This window comes from Triticum aestivum, chromosome 7B (genome assembly GCF_018294505.1).
Source record: "Triticum aestivum cultivar Chinese Spring chromosome 7B, IWGSC CS RefSeq v2.1, whole genome shotgun sequence".
Taxonomy (NCBI): Eukaryota; Viridiplantae; Streptophyta; class Magnoliopsida; order Poales; family Poaceae; genus Triticum; species Triticum aestivum.
Window position 1 is genome coordinate 155,068,230 of NC_057813.1, and position 8,283 is coordinate 155,076,512.

The window sequence follows — 8,283 nt, forward strand, 5'->3', positions numbered from 1 at the left end:
AACCTCTCGGAGTTGGTTTAGCGATTGCTAAGGCGCGACGTCCTCGCACGTTCGTAGTCGGATCGTCAAAGTCGACTACCACCAAAGCGAAATCCATCATCTCATCGAAAGACGGGACACCTCCGCCTCTATCAAGTGGTATCAGATTTCCAGGTTGCTCGGTGAGATTTTACAGTTTTTCGTAGTTCAGACCGAGTCTTTTCTTCATACCTATAGTCCACGAAAAAGCCAAAAAAAAATTAGGGTTAGTTCATCATATCCGAACCAGTCTGAGCCATTGCATAATCTTTTTAGGGTTTTGCTTTGTTGAATTTGCGGTTGCATCGTCGTGTCTAGTTGCTGGTCTTAGAGTCTAGTCTTTTAGAGTTTCGAGTTCTGGTCATAAGTTGTCACGCCGCCGCCGCACCATCATCATCGCCCCTGCCATCTACCACCACCGCTTATCCGCCACCGCTTCGAATCCGTATCCATATACCACCACCGCTGTCATATACCACCACCGCTGCCATCTACCACCATATATCCACCACCAATCCGAGTTCTTGTCATATTAGGTTTGTTTTCGAGATCCATCTAGTTTCCGATTCGTGTTTCCTTGCCGGAGTAGGTTTCGAAAAAAAAGAGTCCGGAAACCACCCTCCGTTTAGGCCCAAAACTTTCCGAAAACGCACTTGTCGAAAAATTTTCTGGCTATCCTATTTTTAGGTGTTTCTAAGCGTATTGAGACAGTCGCCGTTATAGAAAGTTTTTTTGACCCGTTTCCAGTTTTTGGGTCCGGGCAGTCGAAAAAAAAAATTTGGTCAAAAAAATTTCGTGCCATCCTGTCAGTTTGACCTGGGAAGAGTTTTGAGACACTCGCCATTATAGTGATTTTTCGCAAAAAAAACAGCGCAAAAAAAAACAGCGCAAAAAAAGGAGCGAAAAAAATAATTCCAGAGTGTGCTTTTCCCTTGTTTATGTGCAGCGCCATGATTTTGTTAGTGTTCTAGGCTCGCGTCTCTAGCACGGTCTAGCCTAGGACTAGCACAGTACCGTCGTTGAGCGTTTATTCAACTTTGCATCTCTGAATTGATTATTGCTGACCATATTTGCTACCATATTATAAGCCTTCCCAGCTCCACATACATCTACGTCGTGCATTTGACTCTCCCTGGTAATCGCTCTATCCAAGCTTTGAGAGTTTTGATTACAACGGTTGCCGATCACCACCTGCTGCTGGGTAAGAACTGGTAAGAATTTGAGGTTTGCTTGACGGGTTTGTGATACACCACCACCACTTCTTAGTAGTCTGTAGGATCATATTCTTGTGTGTTTCTATTTGCTGCTAACCATGGTAGGATCACAAGCCGATGAGACTGATTGAGAGAACCTGATGAACAAACAGCTACATGATAAATTTCAGCAAATGATGAGTGGACAGGTGCAAGATGTGCTAAACAGATTTGACGAGGCCATGGAGAAGATAGATGGCATTGAGAAGACGTTCGAAACAAAGCTTGATAGCAAGTTTAATGAATTGCTCGTGCGTTTTCCACCACCACCGCCGGCTGCACCTATCGCACCTCTGCAACAACAACAACAACGCCTCCTTCCGAATCAGTATGGACGAGCGAAGCGTGTTCCTATTGAGGATGGCCAAACTTCTGGTGCTGCTGTTCCTGTTGTTGATGCTTCTTTGGCTCGTGCTACTGCTGCTGCTGGTACTCAGGAGGATGATGAGTATGCGGGCGATTATGAGGATGAGTTTGATCAAAATCCGAACTACGTGCAGCCACCAGCACCACCACCAGCAGGTCGACCTCAGGTATATATTCGTAATGGTAGGCCTGCACCACCACCTCAGGTACGAGATGATGTCCATATTCCTAAACTGAAATTGAATATTCCACCATTTGAGGGTAGATATGTTCCTGATATATATCTTACTTGGGAGTTAGAAACTGAACAACGTTTTACATGTTTACAATATCCCAAGGAGAGACGGGTTGCTGCTGCTGTTTGTGCTTTCACTAGTTTTGCATGTGTCTGGTGGTCTGAACATTGTAGATTATATCCTATTCCGACTACTTGGGCTGCTTTGAAAACTGCTATGCGTACGCGTTGGGTTCCACCATATTATCAACGTGAATTGCTTCAAAAATTGCAGCATTTAAGACAAGGGAAAAATTCTGTAGAAGAATATTATCAGAAATTACAAACTGGCATGATTCGATGTGGTATTGTTGAGGAGAATGAAGCTATGCTTGCACGTTTTCTGGGTGGATTAAATAGAGAGATTCGAACCATTCTAGACTATAAGGAGTATACTAATATCACTCGTTTATTCCATCTTGCTTGTAAAGCTGAACGTGAAGTGCAGGATCGACAAACATTGGCGCGAACTAACTTTTCTGCAGACCGACCTTCATCATGGACACCGCATGCATCTTCTACTTCAACTGCACCAGCACCTCAATCAGGTGCCTCCTCCAGCCGTGATACAAGAAAATAGGCACAACCACCATTATCTGCCAAGAGCGCACCTGCCGGGCCTGCACAGAGTTCTTCTTCTTCCATGGCATCAACAGGGCACACAAGTGATATTATTTGTCGTCGTTGTAAGGGAGGAGGTCATTATGCGAGAGAATGCAAATCTCCGCGTGTGATGATTGCTACCGAGGGTGGTGGATATGAGTCCGCTAGTGACTATGATGAGGAGACTTTGGCTCTTATTACACGTGAAGAACATGGTGGAGATGATTCTGATCATGAGACGCAATACATGGCTCCTGAAGACGTTGACAGGTATGAATGTTTAGTTGCTCAACGTGTTTTGAGTGTGCAGGTCACACAAGCTGAGCAAAATCAGAGGCACAATTTGTTCCATACCAAGGGAGTTGTGAAGGAACGTTCTGTGCGCGTCATAATAGACAGAGGGAGCTGCAACAACTTGGCTAGCATGGAGATGGTGGAGAAGCTTTCTCTCACCACAAGACCACATCCACATCCTTACTACATCCAATGGTTCAACAACAGCGGCAAGGTTAAGGTAACACGTACTGTTCGTGTGCATTTTAGTATCTCTACATATGCTGATTATGTTGATTGTGATGTGGTACCTATGCAAGCATGTTCCTTATTACTTGGTAGAACATGGCAATTTGATAAAAATTCTGTACACCATGGTAGAAACAATCACTATACTCTTGTTCATAAGGATAAAATATTACTTTGCTTCCTATGACTCCTGATTCCATTTTGAAAGATGATATTAATAGAGCTAATAAAGCAAAACAGGAGAAGAATAAGAGTGAAAAATCAGATTGTGGCAAAAGAATTTGCGCAACAAATGAAGCCTAATAATAAACCATCTAGTGTTGCTTCTGAAATTAAATTGAAAAGTGCATGTTTATTTGCCACCAAATCTGATATTGATGAGCTAGATTTCAGCAAATCTGTTTGCTATGCTCTTGTGTGCAAAGAGGCATTATTTTCATTCGAGGATGTGCCTTCCTCTTTGCCTCCTGTTGTCACTAACATTTTGCAGGAGTTCGCTAACGTCTTTCCACAAGACGTGCCACCGGGATTACCGCCTATTCGAGGGAATGAGCATCAGATTGACTTAATTCCCGGTGCTTCACTACTAAACCGTGCACCATACCGTACCAATCCAGAGGAGAAGAAGGAGATTATTAGTCAAGTACAAGAGCTTCTCGACAAAGGTTATATACGCGAATCCCTTAGTCCTTGTGCTGTTCCTATTATTCTAGTGCCGAAAAAGGATGGTACATCACATATGTGTGTTGATTGTAGAGGCATTAATAATATTACTATTCGTTATCGTCATCCTATTCCTAGGCTAGATGATATGCTTGATGAATTGAGTGGCTCTACAATATTCTCCAAAGTTGATTTGCGTAGTGGATATCATCAAATTCGTATGAAATTGGGAGATGAATGGAAAACAACATTTAAAACTAAGTTTGGATTATATGAGTGGTTAGTCATGCCTTTTGGGTTAACTAATGCACCTAGTACTTTCATGAGATTAATAAACGAAGTTTTACGTGCTTTCATTGGACGATTTGTGGTAGTTTACTTTGATGACATATTGATTTATAGCAGATCTTTGGAAGAACATTTGGAACATTTACGTGCTGTTTTTATTGCTCTACGTGATGCACGTTTGTTTGGTAACCTTGGGAAGTGCACCTTTTGCACCGACCGAGTATCTTTTCTTGGCTATGTTGTTACTCCACAGGGAATTGAAGTTGACAAAGCCAAGATTGAAGCTATTGAGAGTTGGCCGCAGCCCAAAACGGTCACACAAGTGAGGAGTTTTCTTGGCCTCGCTGGATTCTATAGGCGTTTTGTGAGAGATTTCAGCACCATTGCTGCACCTCTCAATGAGCTTACAAAGAAAGATGTGCCTTTTCTTTGGGGTACCGCATAGGAAGAAGCCTTCACGGTATTGAAAGATAAGTTGACACATGCTCCTTTACTCCAACTTCCTGATTTTAATAAGACTTTTGAGCTTGAATGTGATGCTAGTGGAATTGGATTAGGAGGTGTGTTATTACAAGATGGCAAACCTGTTGCATACTTTTCTGAAAAATTGAGTGGTCCTAGTCTGAATTATTCTACTTATGATAAAGAATTATATGCTCTTGTTCGGACTTTAGAAACATGGCAACATTATTTATGGCCCAAAGAATTTGTTATACATTCTGATCATGAATCTTTGAAACATATTAAAAGTCAAGCTAAACTGAATCGTAGACATGCTAAATGGGTTGAATTCATTGAGACTTTCCCTTATGTCATTAAACACAAGAAGGGAAAAGAAAATGTTATTGCTGATGCATTGTCTCGTCGCTATACTATGCTTTCACAACTTGACTTCAAAATATTTGGTTTGGAGACCATCAAAGATCAATATGTGCATCATGCTGATTTTAAAGATGTAATGCAGAATTGTAAAGAAGAAAGAATGTGGAACAAGTTTGTCGTTAACGATGGATTTGTGTTTCGTGCTAACAAGCTATGCATTCCAGCTAGCTCCGTTCGTCTTTTGTTGTTGCAGGAGGCGCATGGAGGAGGATTAATGGGACACTTTGGCGTGAAGAAGACGGAGGACGTACTTGCTACACATTTCTTTTGGCCAAAGATGAGACGGGATGTTGAGCGTTTTATTGCTCGCTGCACTACATGTCAAAAAGCTAAGTCACGACTCAATCCTCATGGTTTATATATGCCTTTGCCTGTACCTAGTGTTCCTTGGGAGGATATATCTATGGACTTTGTTTTAGGTTTACCTCGAACAAAGAAGGGGAGGGATAGCATATTTGTTGTCGTGGATAGATTCTCGAAAATGGCACACTTTATACCATGTCATAAAAGCGATGATGCTGTTAATGTTGCTGATTTGTTCTTTCGTGAAATTATTCGCTTGCATGGTGTGCCAAATACTATTGTTTCAGATCGTGATACTAAATTTCTTAGCCACTTTTGGAGATGTTTATGGGCTAAGTTGGGGACTGATAGAGGCAAAGGTGTCCCGTCTTTCGATGAGATGATGGATATCGCTTTGGTGGAAGTCGACTTTGACGATCCGACTACGAACGTGCGAGGACGTCGCGCCTTAGCAATCGCTAAACCAACTCCGAGAGGTTATTGACCACGCCGGAGCACGATCAACCTGACCACGAGGGTCTGTTTCCTGCGAGCAAATGAAGAACAAGCAAGAAACTAAGATTGCAATCTGGATATTGCGAATATAAGATGAAAGCTTTATTGATCAAGGTGGGGTTCTGTGACGCCTTTGTCTGGTCGTTGAACACAAACGAAGTACGCGAAGTTGCAGCTATGGCGAACTTTTAATCTAAACAAAACCCCAAAGTCTAAACGATGCCCTAAGGGCTGTATATATGGAGGAAGAGGGGGGAATTTCGTGGCCCTTGGTGGAGGGGTCCGAAATCAACCCTATCTCTTGTTTCCCCACACATACAGACTCTAAAAATAGCCTATACTTATGTATTTCGAAATTACATGGGCCTGGCCCAATAATAAGGTGACGCAGCACCTAAAATAGCCTCGGGACGAAATTTATGAAGTGGCATCTTGTATATTTCGTCCAAGGCTTCATGCACCCATTATGGTGGCTTCAAAGTCCTGAAATCATCACTTGTAACTCCGTTCTTGTTCCCCTTGCGCATGCCATCATCTCCATGCTTGTTCTTGCTGCAATGTTCATCCTTCTCCAAGCTAGGCCCTTCATTTGTAAGCAAAACAAATGTATCCAATTTAGGCAGCATCATATTCTCATGAACATTAGAATCATTACCAAGAAACGAAAGTACCTGGTAATTTAGTTGGCGTGCACGAGCTCTAGTAATTGGTCCAGTATGTATAGCAGCAGGGGCTGTGGGTGTAACAATTGTATTGATGTCCTCATCAGGTACCTATGCAAGCATGTTCCTTATTACTTGGTAGACCATGGCAATTTGAAAAAAATTCTGTACACCATGGTAGAAACAATCACTATACTCTTGTTCATAAGGATAAAAATATTACTTTGCTTCCTATGACTCCTGATTCCATTTTGAAAGATGATATTAATAGAGCTAATAAAGCACAACAGGAGAAGAATAAGAGTGAAAATCAGATTGTGGCAAAAGAATTTGAGCAACAAATGAAGCCTAATAATAAACCATCTAGTGTTGCTTCTGAAATTAAATTGAAAAGTGCATGTTTATTTGCCACCAAATCTGATATTGATGAGCTAGATTTCAGCAAATCTGTTTGCTATGCTTTTGTGTGCAAAGAGGCATTATTTTCATTCGAGGACGTGCCTTCCTCTTTGCCTCCTGCTGTCACTAACATTTTGCAGGAGTTCGCTGACGTTTTTCCACAAGACGTGCCACCGGGATTACCGCCTATTCGAGGGATTGAGCATCAGATTGACTTAATTCCCGGTGCTTCACTGCCAAACCGTGCACCATACCGTACCAATCCAGAGGAGACGAAGGAGATTATACGTCAAGTACAAGAGCTTCTCGACAAAGGTTATATACGCGAATCCCTTAGTCCTTGTGCTGTTCCTATTATTCTAGTGCCGAAAAAGGATGGTACATCACGTATGTGTGTTGATTGTAGAGGCATTAATAATATTACTATTCGTTATCGTCATCCTATTCCTAGGCTAGATGATATGCTTGATGAATTGAGTGTCTCTACAATATTCTCCAAAGTTGATTTGCGTAGTGGCTACCATCAAATTCGTATGAAATTGGGAGATGAATGGAAAACAGCATTTAAAACTAAGTTTGGATTATATGAGTGGTTAGTCATGCCTTTTGGGTTAACTAATGCACCTAGTACTTTCATGAGATTAATGAACGAAGTTTTACGTGCTTTCATTGGACGATTTGTGGTAGTTTACTTTGATGACATACTGATTTATAGCATATCTTTGGAAGAACATTTGGAACATTTACGTGCTGTTTTTATTGCTCTACGTGATGCACGTTTGTTTGGTAACCTTGGGAAGTGCACCTTTTGCACCGACCGAGTATCTTTTCTTGGCTATGTTGTTACTCCACAGGGAATTGAAGTTGACAAAGCCAAGATTGAAGCTATTGAGAGTTGGCCGCAGCCCAAAACGGTCACACAAGTGAGGAGTTTTCTTGGCCTCGCTGGATTCTATAGGCGTTTTGTGAGAGATTTCAGCACCATTGCTGCACCTCTCAACGAGCTTACAAAGAAGGATGTGCGTTTTGTTTGGGGTACCGCACAGGAAGAAGCCTTCACGGTATTGAAAGATAAGTTGACACATGCTCCTTTACTCCAACTTCCTGATTTTAATAAGACTTTTGAGCTTGAATGTGATGCTAGTGGAATTGGATTAGGAGGTGTGTTATTACAAGATGGCAAACCTGTTGCATACTTTTCTGAAAAATTGAGTGGGCCTAGTCTGAATTATTCTACTTATGATAAAGAATTATATGCTCTTGTTCGGTCTTTAGAAACATGGCAACATTATTTATGGCCCAAAGAATTTGTTATACATTCTGATCATGAATCTTTGAAACATATTAAAAGTCAAGCTAAACTGAATCGTAGACATGCTAAATGGGTTGAATTCATTGAGACTTTCCCTTATGTCATTAAACACAAGAAGGGAAAAGAAAATGTTATTGCTGATGCATTGTCTCGTCGCTATACTATGCTTTCACAACTTGACTTCAAAATATTTGGTTTGGAGACCATCAAAGATCAATATGTGCATGATGCTGATTTTAAAGA